The sequence below is a fragment of the Prionailurus viverrinus genome, chromosome E2, assembly GCF_022837055.1.
Source record: "Prionailurus viverrinus isolate Anna chromosome E2, UM_Priviv_1.0, whole genome shotgun sequence".
NCBI lineage: Eukaryota > Metazoa > Chordata > Mammalia > Carnivora > Felidae > Prionailurus > Prionailurus viverrinus.
This window is the reverse complement of record NC_062575.1, coordinates 31883905-31903951: the sequence shown is the minus strand read 5'-3', so window position 1 is coordinate 31903951 and position 20047 is coordinate 31883905. Positions and strand designations below refer to the sequence as shown.

Here is a 20047-nt window from a genome sequence, read left to right as displayed (position 1 = left end):
GTTAACTTCTATATTTAGAAAATAGTCAGGTTTTAAGACCTTTTTGTAGCTTTCAATTATAATTGCCTTTAATGAAACAATTTATTATCAAAAAGGAAAACTTAACCATAATTAGAAGGAAAACAGTAGACTGGGAACGTTTTATCGCAATGTTTATCATGTTAATACTCTTATAAAGAGCTCATATAAATTTATAAGCAAACTTTTAAGACCTCAGTTGATAACTGGATAAAGCATAGGAGCTGAAATTTCATAAAAAGGTAAGTTGAGCTAATAAAACATTCAGAATAATATACAACTTTAATAATTCAGTTTGCAGTGTGGTTTCATTTTTATGTATTAGAAAAAAATGTTAATGCTTAATGCTGGTGAATTTATGGTGAAATTGGAACTTACAGACCTTTGTCAACTGATACAGGTATTTTGGAAAACAACTAGGTTGTATATTTGAATATAAAAATACTTTATTACAATACCCCAAACGTGGCAAAAGTAATATATCCAAAGATATTTATCTTCTGCTATCTATACAGGACAGTTGGAAGCATCATAGTTTATTATCATAGTGTATTAGGTGGACTATCACAAACATTAAAAAGACTTTGAAGACTAATACCGAATACCATGTTAATGATGTGGGAAAAGTATAATTCAAAATTAAGATCACAGTAAAGTGGTTAAGAGTACAGGCTCAGGTACCAAACTACCTGGGTTAGAATCTTAGCTATTGTTACATACTAGCTGTGTGACTTTTAGCTAATTATAGAATTTCTATGTGCCTCATTTGCTTTACCTTTCAAATGTGGAATAATAACAGGACCTACGTAGTAGAGCTTTGGTAAGGATTTAAAAAATTATAATATGTAAAAGTACTTAGAACTATGCTTAGTATGTAGTAAGCACTTACTAAACATTTTTATAATTATGCTTTTTCTCATAGCAGTATGAAAATATGCATATGAAAAAAATATTGAAATAGATTCTTTCAGTCAGGGTAGTACAATTATACTTTGTTTTCTATAGTTTTTGTCATGCTACCATGTTGCTTTTATAATAAAAAGGTATTTAATGTAATATTTTATCATTTGTCTGAAATCACGTTAAATTCAGGATTTCTAAAATGCTTCAGTTCCTTGGTTACCTGTGAGATTTGGTGGACAATGTAATATATCACAGTACTTAAACATGTAGGGACCATTCATTCCTTTCAGAGCTTTCAAGTGTTTAAAGAAGATAAAATCTTTATTTTTTTCCCTTAGCTTGATTTTATTTGTTTCAAGTGGTATTTTCAGTACATTTTTTTGAAATGTTTAGATAGATTTTAACATATTTAAAAGTCAGTCATAAACCCTCCCTTCTCTTTTGTTGCCTGAGTAGAATATTATGATTTTGCTCCCTCTACTGGAAGAGGACCAAGCATCCTCTTTAGAAGGACCCTGGGAAAAACCTCTACTGCTTGAACCTAGGGTCATCTGTCCACTTAATATGCAGATTTCTGACTAGTTGGACTAGTCATGTTGTCTAGTGTATACTTGACGTTATGAAGCCCAAAATTTATTTACTGTTTACTTTTATTTTTCTAGGGGCCTTGTCATCAATTTTTTTTTTTAATTCATGTATTTCTAAACATTTCTGTTGGCTTTAAAAGAAGTTATAGATCTGGAATGAATAAAGGGTAATTATAAGTAACTAAAGTAGTCCCTTTTGCTAGCATGTTGATAGTATTGTCTCAGAGAAATTTTTTTCAGACCCATTCAGACCCATCCTTTCATAAACCATCTTCCTCTACTGATACATTCATAAGGCTTTGTTTAAATCCATTCACCTTTTTGTTCCAGAGTTTTTGTTTTGCTAACATCTCATTCTTTATGTTAGGTGTTCAAAAACAGGTAAAAGGCAGTTGGTTTGGAATATTTTGTTGACTTATCAAAAAGCTGTTCTCAAGTTTCCTATTATTTCTTAGTGCTAATAATATTTGGGAGTTGTTGGTTGTGGGGGTGAAGACGAGGGATGGATTTGGTAGAGAAGGTGGAGGATGATTATGACTGAGTTTTATGAATTGTATATAGGTTTTATATGTACTGAATCATAGGTCACATATCCTAAATACGTGAAATTTGATTTAATATGTGTAATTTTAATAAATTTTGGTGGAGATTACAAGTTTTTTTGGCTATGTAATTTTCAGAATGTTCTGAATGGTTATAGTTACTACATAGAAAAATTGCTGTATTAATGAGTAGGTCTTCTTACGTTATTATGGTCTTTCCCCAGATTCTTTGGAAATAAATTTTTTTCTTTTAGATTTTTTTTAACTGTCTCTCTTAATTGCAGTAGTTTCATTTCAGACTAAATTAGCATAGTTGAATGTATATAGACATTAGAGATTAAAAATAATCTCTTATGTGGTATAACTTTTGGCTTATCCAAATCAAAAAAATGAGATTCATTTTATTATAGCCAAAACAAGATATTCTTTAACCTAATGTGTGAAAATTCATAATGGCACTCTATTCAGAATTCTAGAAAGCTTCAGTGAGAGTGTTGGATATGTAAAGAATACTTCTAAGCCTTGCTTTTTCTTATGTCCCAACTGAGGTCAGGCGGTTGTGGATATAATTTCAAATATCTTGAAGTAAGTACTCTGAAGTCTGTGTCAGTCATTAAAAACAGTGAATATTGCTGAGAACATTTCTTATATAATTGACTCTAGAATTTTACCAAGAGAAAAGAAAAAGGGTAAGAAGCTATAGCAAGTGTTCCTAAATGTAAGTACTCACTAAACATAAAGAAAATACTAGCTTATTTTCCTGTGTAATTTTTAGAGCATAGGAATTTCGAGAAAAAAATGCTATAAACTTTTCATTGCTCTCTTATGACAGACACCTTCTGCTATTTTGTAACACAAAATCTTTCATTTTTGTCTTCTTTGTAAAGTAGAAATAACATTATGTGATCTCTCAATGTTTATAAATTCAATTTAATGTAAGTTTGATAGCCGTGTAAAATATGTGGATAGCTGAAATAGCATTCAAAACAAAAAATATAATTTTAGGATGTACATAATTCCTTGTTGGTTTCATACTGTGATGAATTTATTACTTTATTTAGTACCTTGAATTTTTCGTTTTCTTCCCAAGGATAGGGAAGGTTTTTAAACAAAGTAGAGAAACACCTGTTTGAATAGCCTATGTCAGACACATTTTAAAACAATGAATTTTTTTTGTGATAAAAAATTTAATATGTGGTTTTTAAAAAAATTGGACCATATAGAAAACAAACAAGTTAAAAATAAGTTACTTGTGGGGCACCTGGGTGGCTCAGGCAGTTAACCGACTGACTTTGGCTCAAGTCGTGTTCTCACAGTTTGTGAGTTCAAGGCCCCATCGGGTTCTGTGTTGACAGCTCAGAGCCTGGAGCCTGCTTCAGATTCTGTGTCTCCCTCTCTCTCTCTGCCCCTCCCCGGCTCACACCACACACACACACACACACACACACACACACACACACACACACACTTTCTCTCTTTCTCCCCCCCAAATAAATAAACATTAAAAAAATTTTTTTTAATGTTACTTGTAATACCACTACCAAAGATGCCATTGTTGACATTTTGCTGTATGAGTTTCCAGTGAGATCTGTTGTTTGTCTCATCCCTGTCCTTCACCTACATATTTTTGCATTTTTAAGAAATAAAGCTGAGGTCATTATAGTTCATGCTTTTTGGCAAGTGGCTCTTTTCACCTTCCAGTTACTATGTTGCAGACATTTTTCAAGTCATTAACTGTTTTTCTTAAAATGATTTTGAATGGCTGAATAGTTTAACCATTACAAGATTGCTAAAAGTGCCACATAAAAAATAAGGTTATTATTGAGCACTGGAAAAATCTGAATCATGTTTAATTAAAATATATTTATATTTTTCTTGCATATATTACCATTACAATTCAGTTTAAAATAGATGTGTAGCAATAGCAAATATTATAACGACTAACATGTAGAGTACCTACTTTGTGTTAAGCAGTATTCTGAATACTTTAGCATACATTAATACATGGATCCCTCACAACACTCCTTTTATTTGGATACAGTTATTTCCTTGAGTTTCTGTGGGAGGAAACTGAAATACAGAGAAATTAAATAGTATATACCCCAAGTGACACACACAGCTAGTGTGGAGATAGCCAGTGGCCAGACTGGATTCAAACCAAGTTTAAGTCCATTATATTGTTGTCTTACCCACTTTTACTTTCCTTCAAAGTATGTTAGTACATTGTAATATGTAACAATAATATACTAAATGATTTTTCCCTACTCATCCCCTCCCCCTTTCAAAAATCTACCCTACTGATGAGGCAGAAACTTGCTTTAGAATCTTTAAGTGGAAAAGAGCATGCATCTCATGTATTCTGGCCATGTTGGCAAATAGTTTATCCATTACCAAAGGGAAAAACACTCCCAGAACAAAGAGAAGTAAACCAAAATAGCTATTGCTTCCAAGAGTGTTGAGACATTTTTAATAAAACTGTATAATAAGAAGGTAACAACAAATGCTCTAAAGATAAATGTGATCATTATCTTCAAGTGTTTAAAGAACGTTAGAGGTCAGAATTAGGCCTGCTAAGTGAAAGTCACAGAAAAGTGGATTATCATTTGATACTAAGGAAGAAGTTTGAAGTTCCTGTCAATGAAAGCAGGTAAATAGAATGGCTCAGATGTGTCACAGAAAGAATTCCTATAGTGGGTGTAAGATGGACTAAATTGGTAGGTTCTTTTCAACTCTTAAGACTCTGCAGTTGTAATTTTGGGTTTCATTGCAGGACATATCATTCATATTGCCTGTTTAGCTCGTGAGTGGTGATTACAAATAATGAAGAAAGAGAAAGAAATATGACAGCTTCTCTGCTATCCAACAATGTCAGGGAACTTATTAAACATAAGTAAATTTCCAGATAGTTAAAATGTATTCTATTAAGCATGAAAATCTTTAATTATATGGCACCCTCTCCCACCCCCAGAGGGCGATGATGATGGTGGTAGAATGCTTGGTTAGGAAAAGATGAAGAGAAAGAGAGTTTTATATGGAGGTCTTGTATGTTCAAATATGTTATGGTTATTTTTACACTTAAGTAAGGATCCCCACTTAAGTAAAAATCTGTTGGAACACATTTCTTAAGCAGAAACATAGCTAATTTTGTGTAGAAGGAAAGTTTTTAAAAAAAAGGGGGGTGCCTGGGTGGCTCAGTCGGTTGAGCGTCCAACCGACTCAGGTCATGATCTTGGGGTCTGTGAGTTCGAGTTCTGCATCGGGCTCTGTGCTGACAGCTCAGAGCCTGGAGTCTGCTTCAGATTCTGTGTCTCCTTCTCTCTCTGCCCCTCCCCCGCTCATGCTCGCTCGCTCTCTCTCTCTCTCTCTCTCTCTGTCAAAAATAAACATTAAAAAAAACGAATAAACTGTGTTTAAAAAGAATGGGAAAAAACCTATGTAAAACTAAAGGGATTTGCTATATGTTGTTATACTCAGTTGAACTCAGAGGATCCCAAGCTCTTTCCTAGGTTTTTTTTTCTCCTAGTGGTAACTTCTCCTAAGTCAAAAAACCAACAAATGTGTGTGTGTGTGTGTGTGTGTGTGTGTGTGTGTGTACAATTAAAAAAAACTTGTCACTCCACTTATACTCTGGACAAAAGGAAGAGAAAAAACTAAGAAGTTTTTAGATCGTCTCCTTGAAGTGATTAAAAATCTTATACCATCCTTCTGTTGATCAGTATGCTTAAATCTTTATGCATTTGGTGTGGCATATTGCCTATAAGAAGTTTCAGAATTCCTATTGTCTAAGCCAGAACACAATATAGAAATTATGTATAGGAATTTCCCTTTTAGTTCCTTTTTTTTTTTTTTCCCAGTTCAAGTGGACTAGTTTTTGGCTTTGACATTTCTGTCATGTCTTCAGGATTACAATATTCTATTTGAATGGAGAAATTCATGGAATATTAGCTAGTTCTAAAATATTATCTTAATAACTGAACTCTGTACTGTATTGTAGAAGAGTTGAGCTCTGCACAGCCTGCCAAGAATCAGAGTAACAGAAACTCCAGTCGTTAACAGTAGCTTTAAGGCTGTTGACCTCTAACATGCATACTTAAGGGTGAAAGGTGAACAGGAAGTGAATTCCAGGGGTGGGGAAGAGGCAGCAGTTGGTGAGAAATTTGTGGATTAGTGCAGTATGTGAAGAGCATGAGATCCAAGCCAAACTTCAAAGTAGGTCTAACAAAATTTTGTTGTGTTTAATTTTATTGATGAGGTGCACTTCCAGATAGCTTAGGACTACTCCGTCATTTACTTGTTGTTAATGTCTGAAATTGAAAACAACGTGATAGGGCTACTGAGCCATCCAACTTTATATCTATTGTGATAACATGAATACACAGTTGTTTTGGAATACATCAGTGTGGGTGATCAGGTTTCTTCATTTGGGTATTTGGGCTGAAATTATTTTAAATTAAGGAAATATTTTAATATAATGTAGTGTGGGTAATATAGGAAAAGGGATAGTAAGCACATAGTTGGGAAGTTTGGACTGCAGTTTCAGTTACATAAAATCTGGTAATTTGCTATGCTCAACTGTGCAAATAATACCTTGCACATTTATGATGCAAGTAATACCTTACAGATTACGAAAGGACAGTCTTTAAAGCAAGATTTTTTCCTACGTGAATATATGTTTGTGTACCTGAAAGCAGTACAAGTTTACATTGACCATTTCATGGAATTTCATAGGATTTTTGATCTGGACAAGATTTTCCTCCATTCTCAAATACAAAAAAACAAAACAAAACAAAACAAAACAGTGGTAGAGAAGTCATAATTTGCTTGCTAGCTAGTTATCAGATTCCTTTTATAGTTTAAACTCAGAAATGAAAGTGATACCATACGATAGTGAGACACTTAGATTTACTGTGTTGTGTTATAAAACGCAAATATGACTGGTTGTCTCCAAATTGAGAGACAAGTTAACTTTTGGAGGGTTTTGTTTGTTAGGTGTATAAGCTTTTAATGTGTCATAAGGTTTTAACTATATCTTTAGTCTTTAAAGAAAACACCCTTATTATTTGTCAAATGTAGGTATAAGTTGTATATACTGAATTTTATATAACATCTGTGTTTTGGAAATGTTGCATTTTTAATGCTTTTATTAAAAATTTACTAGTTGTTCACCAGGTATATGAGATTATGCCGGGCAGTGAGGTTGCAAAAATGAAGGATCTGGTCCTTTGCCTTCGAAGAACTCAAATTGAAAAATCATACTTTCCCTTTGATCCCATTATAATTTCAGAGCTGTTATCTTTTCATTTCTGATTCACTTTCGATTACAGTGGTTTCCAGTACTTTTCCTTAGCTGTCCAGCTGAGTGATTAGGAATGAGTGATTTACAAACAAAAAATTATTTTTTTTGACCTATCCTGTTTAAAGGAGGTATTGTAGTTTCTAGGTTGTCTCTTTGTTTCATGACTTTTTAGCGATCTCCCATTATGTGATTCTTCATATACATCTATTAATATATGAACATATATTATACAATTGTCTAGGTCCAGTTGCTTTTGTGAATGGCAGAGCCAAGAAAGCAGGCCCTTTTCTTTTGAGCTTCTAATCTACTTTATTACAAACTATTGCAAAACTCTTATAAAGCTGTGCTGTGTACTCAACTTTCATTGAAATACTATTTTTTCTGTGTGTCAAAAAAAAAATAGTGGGGCACCTGGGTGGCTCCGTCAGTTAAGCACCCAACTCTTGATTTCGGCTCAGGTCGTGATCTCGCGGTTTGTGGGTTTGGGCCCCACGTTGGGCTTTGTGCTGATGGTGCGAATCCTGTTTGGGATTCTGTCCCCTGCTCTGTCTCTGCCCCTCCTCTGCTTGTTCTCTATCTCTCTCTCAAAGTAAATAAACGTTAAAAGAAAAAAAGAAGAAAAAAAGTTACTGAGAGATATACTTGTGATATTGCTAGATAAATTTCCCAGGGCTTTATTCCCCTAAATACCTCAAATGAATGTAAGACTTTTAGAAGTAATTTTTAAAAAATTAAAATAGTAAACGTTAAGAGTATAGTTAGAGATAGAAATAGTAATAACTTTTGCACAGTATTTTGAAAAGTGGTTTTTTTTAACATTATTTGAGTCTTTTTGGTAATATTGTGGGTTGTATGCAAGTTAGTAATATTTCCCAGAATTTGCAGATCAAGTATTTGAAGTGTCAGGAAGGGAAACAACCTGTCTAAAGTCAAACAACTACTAATGGCTTAGCAGAAACAGCACGTGTTCCTTGAGCACCTGCTATTTATCTGTCAGGTGCTGTGCTAAGTACTAAAAGTACAAAAAGGAAGATACACTTAAGGCTAGGCCTGTGTTTTTGTTATTTTACAAGAACAAAAATGGGTCCAATTCAGCGTAAGTGATATTAGAAATGTCAATATTATGAATGTGTTCAAACTGTAGATTTTGAAGGTATCACTTATTTTTTTCTAACTTTATTTTGAAAAATATTTTAAACTTACAGAAAAGATGAAAATTATGTAATGAACATCCATATTCCCATTGATGTAGACTCACGATCTGTTAATTTTTTGCCACATTTTTGCTTTCTTGTTTTATTTTTATTTTTAATAAAAGGTAACTTTTACTAAGTGTTAAAACTTAGTATCACCAGTAATGGGATATCATGACACTGCATGCATATATATATATATATATATATATATATATATATATATATATAAAATTATTATTATTTTTTTAGAGAGAGAGACCACATGAGCCAGAGAGAGGGGCTGAGAGGGGGAGAGAGAGAATCCATACTGAATGTGGAGCCCAATGAGGGGCTCAGTCCCACGACCGAGGGATCATGCCCTGAGCCGAAATTAAGAGTCAGACGCTCGGGGCACCTGGGTGGCTCAGTCGGTTGGGCGTTCGACTTCAGCTCAGGTCACGATCTCACGGTCCGTGAGTTCGAGCCCCGCGTCGGGCTCTGGGCTGATGGCTCGGAGCCTGGAGCCAGCTTCCGATTCTGTGTCTCCCTCTCTCTGTGCCCCCCTCTCTCTGTGCCCCTCCCCTGTTCATGCTCTGTCTCTCTCTGTCTCAATAATAAATAAACGTTAAAAAAAAAAAAAAGTCAGATGCTCAACCATCTGAGCCACCCAGTTGCCCCTACCCCCAATTATTTTAACATGGCTCTTCTTAGAACAGGTATATCCTCCTACAAGAATACTTTTATCACAATCAAGAAATTAACAGATAGTAACAATAAATATCATAGTGTATAGTCCAATAAAATCCTATACGAATACTATGCGAATTTCAATTTTTTTAAAGAAGATTTTAAGTAATCTCTACACCCAAAGTGAGGCTCAAACTCAAAGCCCTGAGATCAAGAATCGCACACTCTACCAAGTGAGCCAGCCAGGCACCGCCCCACCTCCAAATTCAGATTTCTGAAGTTACCCCATAATATTCTTTAGAGATGTTTGTTTTAAAATCCAGGATCCTGTCAAAAGCCAGGCATTGTATTTATATCTCCTTAAATCTCCTTTAACCTAATACAGGTTTTCCAGGCCTTTTTGTTGTTCTTTCCTGGCGTTGACATTTTTTAAAAGTCCAGGCCATGGGCGCCTGGGTGGCGCAGTCGGTTAAGCGTCCGACTTCAGCCAGGTCACGATCTCACGGTCCGTGAGTTTGAGCCCCGCGTCAGGCTCTGGGCTGATGGCTCAGAGCCTGGAGCCTGTTTCCGATTCTGTGTCTCCCTCTCTCTCTGCCCCTCCCCCGTTCATGCTCTGTCTCTCTCTGTCCCAAAAATAAATAAATGTTGAAAAAAAATAAAAAATAAAAAAAATAAAAGTCCAGGCCAGTTGCCTGTATTTGTCTAATTGTTTGTTCATAATACAGCTTAAACATTATTTATTTATTTATTTGTTTGTTTGTTTGTTTATTTATTTATTTATTTTGGTAAGAATGCTGCAGATGATTTTGTGTATTTCCATTGAATTTCAATAGGAGGTGTGATATTAGTTTGTCCCATTATTGGTGATACTGAGTTTTATCACTTAGTAAAAGTACCTTTTCCCCTTTGGAATTAATAAATGAATAAAGGGGCGCCTGGGTGGCTCAGTCAGTTAAGCGGCTGACTTCGGCTCAGGTCATGATCTCGCGGTCCGTGAGTTCAAGCCCCGCGTCGGGCTCTGTGCTGACAGCTCAGAGCCTGGAGCCTGTTTCGGATTCTGTGTCTCCCTCTCTCTGACCCTCCCCCCGTTCATGCTCTGTCTTTCTCTGTCTCAAAAATAAATAAACGTTAAAAATATAAATAAATAAATAAATAAATAAGAAGTGGAATTGTTTTCATCAAGAGTTGGACCCAGGGATTCAAAAAAACATTAAACATGTTATAAGTTATTATCATTTTTATTCTTTTTGAGTATTTGGCTAGTGGGAATCCTTTTTTTTTTTTTTTTAATTTTTTTTTTTAACGTTTATTTATTTTTGGGACAGAGAGAGACAGAGCATGAATGGGGGAGGGGCAGAGAGAGAGGGAGACACAGAATTGGAAACAGTCTCCAGGCTCTGAGCCATCAGCCCAGAGCCTGACACGGGGCTCGAACTCACGGACCGCGAAATCGTGACCTGGCTGAAGTCGGACGCTTAACCGACTGCGCCACCCAGGCGCCCCTAGTGGGAATCCTTTTAAGCCAACTCCATGCCCTATTAATATGTCCTCATCAATCTCTAATTACTTCTCTACTTTCTGATGCAAGAAGATGTTTTTAATTTCCCTTAGACCTGGAATCAGCCTTTTTTGCTTGTTTGTTTTTAAGGCACTCAGTTTGTGAACCCTATGTAATAACACAACATCTCAGTACCATTGTGTAGTTTCTGAGCTTTGTTTCATGTTGGATGCTTGTGATTATATGAACAAATTCTGGAAATTGTTTATTCAGTTTCATAAGTACTCCGTCAACCTGTGTGATTTTGCATGGTGCTGTGCTGTGTGTGAAATAAGAAGTAGTCCTTGCTTGGTATTTGATTTCGGTTAGATTTATATTGAAGAGAGGGATTTAAGTTTTTTTAAAAGTTGGATACAAACTTTTGAGAACATACCATGTACTAAGCACTAATGTAGTTATAATTTTTAGATGGTTTTGTCTGTAAGATATTCATTTGTTGATAAATTCAACAAATATATTTTTAATACCTGACATATATAAGACAATATGGTAGGCATTCTGCTTTTTTGTAACTCACAAGGGAGATAAGACCCATAGAACAAATATGCATGAACCAGCCTCCCGAATAATGTATTGTCAGCAGTATATGCCTAGACATGATATATAAATAATCGAAAATGGTGGTGGATTCTAAAATATTGGTTTATGTAGCGTTGTGTTTCTCCTTTGGGGATTTGTAATATTTCAGATCTCTTAATGAAAATGATTTATTTCAGGCTACTGACTGCCTAATATATGAAGAGACCTAGACATTTGACAACTACAAAAGTAAACATGTTCATTGCAAGTATTCAGAAAAAGTTTAGAAAGCACAAGCAAGAAAAGTCACTCCTCATCGCACCAACCAGAAACAATCCCTTTTTATATCTGGGAGTTCTATGCTTTCAGTCTTTTTTTTTTCTCTATTAAATATAATTTATTGTCAAATTGGTTTCCATACAACACTCAGTGCTCATCCCAACAGGTGCCCTCAATGCCCATCACCCACTTTCCCTTCCCCCCTACTGCCCATCAATCCTCAGTTTGTTCTCAGTATTTAGGAGTCTCTTATGGTTTGCCTCCCTCCCTCTCTGTATTCAGTCTTTTTTTAAATGGTAGTATAGTTCACATGCATGTATGCTTTTAGTCTTATGCTCTGTATCTGTTTACCTATTTGTTTTGTTTCAAATTTTCAGCTTTATGTAGATATAATTGACATGTAATGAACTGAACATATTTAAAGTGTACAGTTTGCTAAATACACACACACACACACACACACACACACACACACACACACACACACACACACCAGTGAAACCATCATCACAATCAGGATAATGAACATACTCATCATCCTAAAAAGTTTCCTGTGTCTCTTTTCTTCCATTTCCCACTCCCCCCGCCCCGCAAGGGCAACCACTAATCTGATTTCTGTCACTATAGATTAGTTTGCATTTTCTAGAATTTTATGCACATGGAATAATATAGTGTTTACTCTTTTTATCTGGTTTCTTTTATTTGGTGTAATTGTTTTGAGATTGATCCAGTAAGTACAGGTATAGTAGTTCATTTTGTTTTTTATTCCGAAGTAGTATTCCTTTATATGGATATACTGCAATTTGTTTATCCGCTTGTCTTTTGGAAGAAGATACTCTTTCTAATTTGGGATTATCGTGAATAAAATTGCTATGAACATTAGTATACAGCTTTTATGAGGACATACACTTTTTTTTTAAGAATAAGAGTATTTTTATTTCATCTACAAGATTCACATTTTTCATATTTTAAGACCTCTGAAACTGGATGCATCTTTCGATTGATGGCATTTTATAATATCTCTTAGGGAAGCAGCAGTTATGAAGAGGTTGGAATTACATGCACATGCATTCAAAGTGTCAGGGTGTCAGCAGATGGAAGGAAATCCAGAAGACAGGAGCAGAGGGCACTCTTAACTGGTAGAAAGCAATTTGTGGTTCAAAGTACTGGCAATGTTTCTGGAGCCAGAGTCAAAGAAAATTAGCTCTGCATAATTATAAAACCATGTTTGGGAGACTCTCAGCCTTGGCTTTTCACATTACGGATTATATTAGGAAATGCTTCATCACCAGCACTTTTCATGGCACACAGGATAATTTTATGGGGATGAACTTGGATATTGGATGGTGATGACTCTAAGTGGAAAATTGATGAAGATTAGGTCTCTGAATTTTGAAGCAGTTTTAGGAATACCTTAACTGATTTATTTCACTTAGTTTTCCTTTTTTTTAAGTTTTTTTTAAAAATCTTTTTACATTTATTTATTTTTGATAGAGTGAGACAGAGCACGAGCAGGGGAGCAGCAGAGAGAGAGGGAGACACAAAATCCGAAGCAGGCTTCAGGCTCTGAGCTGTCAGCACAGAGCCCGACATGGGGCTCGAACCCACAAACCGTGAGATCATGACCTGAGCCAAAGTCGGACACTTAACTGACTGAGCCACCCAGGCGCCCCACTTGGTTTTCCTTTTTATGTATGCACAAAGGTGTGATTGATGACTTAAAAAAAAAAATCTACATCTAATTAAGCCAAAACCTTGCCTTTCATTTTGGATTTTTTTTTTTAAGTTTATTTATTTGAGACAGAGAAAGTGCAAGTGGGGAGCGGTGGTGGCGGGGAGGGGCAGATGGAGAGGGAGAGAGAGAATCCCAAGCAGGCTCCACACTCAGCACAGAGCCCAGTGCAGGGCTCAAACCCACAAACGGTTAGATCGTGAACTGAGCTGAAATCAAGAGCTGGATGCTTAACTGACTGAGCCACCCAGGTGCCCCCTGTTTGGATATTTTGTTGTTGTTCTGTTTTTGGATAATTTTTATTAGTATGTATTCACTTTTTTCTTCTGTTGTGTAATCTCCCCATCCAGTGTGTTTCTTAAATCTCATTTTCATTCATTTTATGCTTTACACGTCTCTGCCTAACATGCTCAATCTTTTCCTCTAACGTACTGAACATTTGGAGTATAATTATAATAGCTGTGCTACTGTCCTTGTCTACTACATCTATCATCAGTGTCATTTCCGAGTCTGCTTTTGTTGATTGATTTTTCTCCTCAGTGTAGTCTGTGTTTTCTCCTGCTTTGAATGCCTGATAATTTTTGAATGGATGCCAGACATTTGGAATCTTACCTTGTTAACAGTGATGGAAAGTTTTACATTCCTATAAAGATTCTTGAATTTTGTTCTGAGATACAGTTAGTTTGAAATCCGTTTATCTGTATAAGATCTGTTTTTGGGCTTTGTTAGGCTGGACTAGAGCAATCTTTAGGGTTAATTTTCCCACACTCCTGACACAATAGCCTTCTCTGTCCAGTACCTTGTGAAATACAAGATTTTCCACTATGACTCTGATGGGAAGATGAACTATTCTTGGCCCTAGTGAGAATTCAGCTGTTTTCAAGTAGTTTGTTCTGGGCCTTGGGTGGTTTCTCCACAAACTAGTAGCACCAATCCATACTTACTTAAAACCTTATGAAGATCTCTAGAGGTGTTTCCCTGTGAAGCTCTCTCATCTCCAGAACATTCCCCAGCAAACTAGCTGCCTTGGCTTTCCTGGACTTCCAGCTTTGTCTCAACGCAAGGAGGCTGTAAGATTCCATGTGGCTGCCTCTTTCCCTGTTCTGCAGTGTGGAAACCCTCTCCTTGAAGTAAGTAAGCTAAGACAGGAGTCAATCTTAGCTCATCTGTTGCCCTTCTCTCAGGGATCACTGTCATGGGTTACCTGATGTCCATTGTTTAAAAGCTATTGTTTTATGTATTTTGCCTGGCTTTTCAGTTGTTTCAAACATGAGTGTAAATCCAGTTCCTATTACTCCCACCTTGGCCTTAATTGGAAGACTTATACTGCTATTTTAATGACTTTATAATAATTTATAATGTAGAAGTGCCATAATTTTTTAACCAGTTTGTTTTTGGATAGCATGATGAACATCATTGTAGATAAATTGTTGTATATACCCATGATTAGACAGAGCCCTAGGAAATCAAGGTAAATGTACAGACTTTCCTTTGAAGACTTGTATAATTATGAATCATAATAAAAACACAAATAGCCAATAAGTTCGGAGCAGTTATAGTCACGTTCATGACTTTACATATATTTTCTCATTTAACCTTTGAAACAACTATGTGAGGTAGATCTTACCACCTATTCATTTTACAGATAGGGGCTTGAAGCATAGAATTGTTAAATAGCTTGCTCAGGGTCATACAGCTAGTAAACAGCACAGCAAGTTTTCAAATGTAGGCAGTAGGACTCGAGCCCACGTTACCCTCTGTTGCTTTAGGGTTTGGGAATATATAGTCATGTATCAATTTCTTGTTGTTGCTGTAAAAATATCACGAATTTGGTGTCTTCAAACAACATAAATTTATTATCTCATAGTCCTGGAAGGCAGAAGACTAAAATGGATCTCACTGGGCTAAAATCAAGGTGTTGTCAGGGCCGCATTCCTTCCTAGAAGCTGTAGGAGAGAATCCATTTTCTTGCTTTGCCAGTGTATGGAGGCTAACCACATTCTGTGGCTTGTGGCCCCCTTCAGCAATGACTGGTTGAGTCCTTCTCTCATTCATTGTATGACCATCATCTACCTCTTTCTTCCACTTATAAGGACTCTTGTGATTACTCTGGGTCCTTGAACAATCTAGGATAATCTCCCTCTATTTTAAGGTCAACCTTAATTTTATCTGCAGTCTGAATTTTCTTTTGCAATGTTAACATATTTACAGATTTGGGGGATTAGGAGGTTGATATCTTTGGGGGGGTCATTATTATTCAGCCTTCCACAAGCCATGAGGCCAATTAGAAGATACTCCTTTAAAGAATGAATTTAGGGGCGCCTGGGTGGCGCAGTCGGTTAAGCGTCCGACTTCAGCCAGGTCACGATCTCGCGGTCCGTGAGTTCGAGCCCCGCGTCAGGCTCTGGGCTGATGGCTCGGAGCCTGGAGCCTGTTTCCGATTCTGTGTCTCCCTCTCTCTCTCTGCCCCTCCCCCGTTCATGCTCTGTCTCTCTCTGTCCCAAAAATAAATAAAAACGTTGAAAAAAAAAATTTTTTAAAAAAGAATGAATTTAATGTTTTTTTTGGTTTTTTGTTTTGTTTCTGAAAGAGAGAGACAAAGCATGAGCCAGGGATGGGGCAGAAAGAGAGGGAGACACAGAATCTGAAGCAAGCTCCAGGCTGCAAGCTGTCAGCACAGAGACTGATATGGGGCTCGAACTCAGGAACTGTGAGATCATGACCTGAGCCAAGTCAGATTCTTAACTGACTGAGCCACTCAGTCTCCCCTAAAGAATGAATTTTATAAGGACCTAGTTTATGACTTTATGACTTCTCGTTATGAAAAGCCTGTTTGAGTATCTTATCCTTACTTTCCTCTTTAGTCTTTTCTCTCTGCTAGGAAAGACTCATGCTAGGAGTCATCTAGTGATCTAGAAGGTAGTGATTTAGAGTTGGCTATCCAAAATTTACAGTTTCACATTTCCCAATAATGCATATTTAACTGATTTAAATAAATTCAACAATTTTCAAAAAAAAACCACAATTTTTATTCATTCAGTAATTATTCAGCAAGCCCCTGTCCGATACCAGACATTGCAGTGGGTACTTTTTATAAGTATCACGTTTTATCTTCACAATGATCTTAGGATGTTAACAGCGGCATCTTAATTTATAAATGAGGGAACTGGACTTAGGATAGTTTATAAATCACAGACCTAAGAGTTGAACCCAGATTTGAGAAAAGTAGGTATTGAGAACAGATAAAGAGGTTATGATTTTGTAATACATAATCTATTTTTACTTGTTTAAAAAATTTTTTTTAATGTTTTATTTATTTTTGAGAGAGACAGAGGCAGAATGTGAGCAGGGGAGGGGCAGAGAGAGGGGGAGACACAGAATCTGAAGCAGGCTCCAGCTCTGAGCTGTCAGCACAGAGCCCGACATGAGGCTCAAACTCACGAGCTGTGAGATCATGACCTGAGCCGAAGTCGGACACTCAACTGACTGAGCCACCCAGGTGCCCCTTAACTTGTTTTAATAGTTTCCATTAATATTGATTACAGAATAATTTTATGTAATTCCAAGCTAAGTCATTAGATATTGTAATACTGCATGGATCAGTACTATTTTTTTTCCAGATAATCTGATTTCCAAAGTGTTGCTGTATTTTATTTTGTAGAAATGCTCTTACTGACTCTTTTGCTTTATGTCATGTACTTTTAGCACTTTCTTAATGTTACTCATGTGGTTGTATGTTACTGAACTGAGGCATAATACTAGAAAGTAGAAGCCATGAAGTTTTGTCACCAGAAAATGAAACTATTTATGAAGGAAAAGAATAAGATCGTTTTCATCTTGGTTCTTGACATCAGTCACTTGTTTCTCAGTTTTGGTGTCAGACAACAAATATTTTGGAGGTGAGTTTTCAGATGTAAGTTTCTTTGATAAAGTGGAGAAAGCATTGAATTTAGAGTCAGGAGGACTGGGTTCAAGTCCTGACCCTGTCATAATTGGCATAGGAGTCTTAGGCAAATTACCTTCTCTGCAGTTTTCTTGTCTGTAATATATGAATGTAGATTTTTGGAATTTCTGATTAATAAATGTGACAATGAATTTGAAAGTGCTTTTATAAATTGTTAAGTCAGCTTGTTGTTTAATAATGATGCTTTGCTTTAAGGATTTTTTTAAATTTTGGGAACTAGAAGTAGTTTTCTTTTTTTTTAAGTTTATTTTGAGAGAGAGAGCACCAGCAGGGGAGGGGGAGGGACAGAGAGAGGGAGAGAGAGAATCCCAAGCAGGCTCCAGGCTGTCAGCACAGAGCCCAAAGTGGGGCTGTATCCCATGAACAGTGAAATCATTACCTGAGCTGAAATTAAGAGTTGGATGCTCAACCAGCTGAACAACCCAGGCACCCCAAGAACTAGAAGTAGTTTTAATCATGAATCAATTTTTTAGAAGTTTGCAGTTGTAGGACCCAGATGTAAAGTTTACATAGCTTTCTAGTGGTATAATCTAAAAAAGATTCTCTGATCCTATTTCCTTGCTATTGTTTGTTTTTCTTATATAACCACTTTTTTCGTATGCAGGCGTGCCTCTGATATTTGTGGGCCCCAGGGAAAAGAACAAATAGAAGCTCTCATTATTTTATGTGAGAATATTTAGAAGTTGTAAATAGAACCAATAAACTGTTAAATATGTTCTGTCCTTCGTCCTTGACAAACAGAAGCACTGGTTTGAATTTAGAAATCTTGGACTGTAGAGTTCCAAATCCAGAATATGGCAGAAGTGAAACATTCTACTTCTCTTTCCACCCCTGGTTTCATCCTGCTTGTCAGAGGGGCTTCACATACAAGTGTGGACTTCGCAGCCTCCGTCTACAACTCCACCTCCCTCTTCACATCTCTTTGTCCTAAGCACGCACATATTGGCCATATATATCCCTTGCCCTACAAGGAATTCCTTGAGAGAACAGACCTAGGGAATAAATGGAGGTGGGCTCTGCAAGTAGGTGTGAGGCTGTTTTAGGTAGAGAATTCCTGCATACCTGGAGCACGTTTTGCAGAGGAAAGAGATAATGTATCTTTTTGGCCCTGAGGAGGGATGTGGCAAAGGAACCAGACCCTCTACATCGGGCTGCCCAAGGAAGGGACCCCTCTTGCCTGATCTAAAGGAAAGCATTTTCGTTATGAGGAGTGAGATAGATTTGCTTAGTTGGTGAGAGCCAGTAAATAATGAGGGATGTGAATAGCTTGTCTATGACCAGGAGAATTGTTTTCTCTCTGGAAATCATTATCTATACATTGGGCTCTGCATCAATTAAAATATTGTCGACTTATGAAATACTTTGAAGAGTTGGTAGATGATTGTACAGTTTAAATTTTTTCCCCTAAAAACAAAGCTATCTATGTTCTTGGGATTCCAGACTTTAAATTGAAATTGTCTTGTGGAAACGTGTATTTCCAGTCAATTGAGTTGTTAGTGTGCAGTAAATCAGGAAAGTTATTTTTCGGGTTTTTTTTTTTTTAATTAAAAATATTCACTATCCAGAAAAGTAAATAAGTGAAGTAAATGAATGAAAGAAGAGTAAATAAGCGACTTTCACTTCAATAGTTGTTAACATTTTGCCATACTTACTTTATTTTTATTTATAGATGAGTACATACATTTTGTTGGTTTTTGCTGTATGATTTGAAAGTATATTGTAGTTATGAGACTTTGCTTCTACATACTTCTTCATACATCTCCTAATTACTAATAATTAATAATTTCACATATCATCTGAAATCTCATTCATGTTCAAGTTCCCCAAGTTGTCAGGACAAGCCACTTAATTTTTTGATAATTTTCATTTAAAATATCATCCCAAAGAAATGTTTTAACCCTCTAGTTTTGATCATGAGTGAGAATTAAAAATATACCAAGTCTTACTGTTTTGTCATTTAAAAAAAATTTCTAAGCCTGGCATACAGATTTTTATGTATTTTCTCATTGCCAGGATGTCCTTTGAGCAGTAATGGTCTATAAATGACTGAGTTCCTCTCTGAAATTCTTGAGGTCTCCTCCTTACCTTTGTTTTAATGTACTTTCTAAATTTCTTTTTCTTTCAGGGAAAATGTTGGCTAAGATTGGGATAAATTAAAGGGATTTGCATAATTTGAGGAAGACAAATGAGTTGCTAAGGATCTCTTAGATTTATTTTACCTTGAAGGGAGAGAAGAATGAGAGAGATATGTATCTGAAAACTGTTTTAATGATATATTAAAGAGAAATAGAGATGACAGTACTTTTGGTGGGGGGAAAGCATCTAGAGCTGTTGGAATGTAGAGAAGAGATAACATTTGTTTTTCAGCACTGTGGATTTCTTAAGTGTATAACAGCATCATTCTAATATTTATTAATAATGATATTAATGAAATGGGTATCTTTAATGAGTATGGGAGCCACAATTTCTCGAGTTTCTTATTTTAGAATTTTAATTTTTGGCTGAAGGTGGATATAAGTAAATTATACTTGTCATGTAGATTTTTTTAGAAACAGTAATTACTGTCATGTAATAACTCCTATAATAAACTTAAGCAAAAGTTGGAATGACAGGTATAGGAATAAGCAGAGCAATATAGACATGGGAAAGATTAAAAGAATATATATGGGGCTCCTGGCTGGCTCAGTCAGTTAAGCGTCCGACTTCGGCTCAGTTCATGATCTCACCATTTGTGAGTTTGAGCCCTGCGTCAGGCTCTGTGCTGACAGCCTGGAGCCTGCTTCTGAT

General features: G+C 36.1%; 1 protein-coding gene across 16 annotated transcripts in view; it reads left to right on the top strand.

The window, feature by feature from the left end:
- Positions 1-20047, top strand: part of CHD9 (chromodomain helicase DNA binding protein 9) — a 235826-nt gene that overhangs the window by 79753 nt on the left and 136026 nt on the right. Inside the window, exon 1 of one of the 16 annotated variants that reach the window (XM_047834149.1) lies at positions 6243-6259. The exons of the other annotated variants lie outside the window; for them this stretch is intronic. The gene's annotated coding sequence lies outside the window, so the exon portion shown is untranslated. Of the gene's footprint in view, positions 1-6242; positions 6260-20047 lie in introns of those variants that run through there. 16 annotated transcript variants of the gene reach the window in all.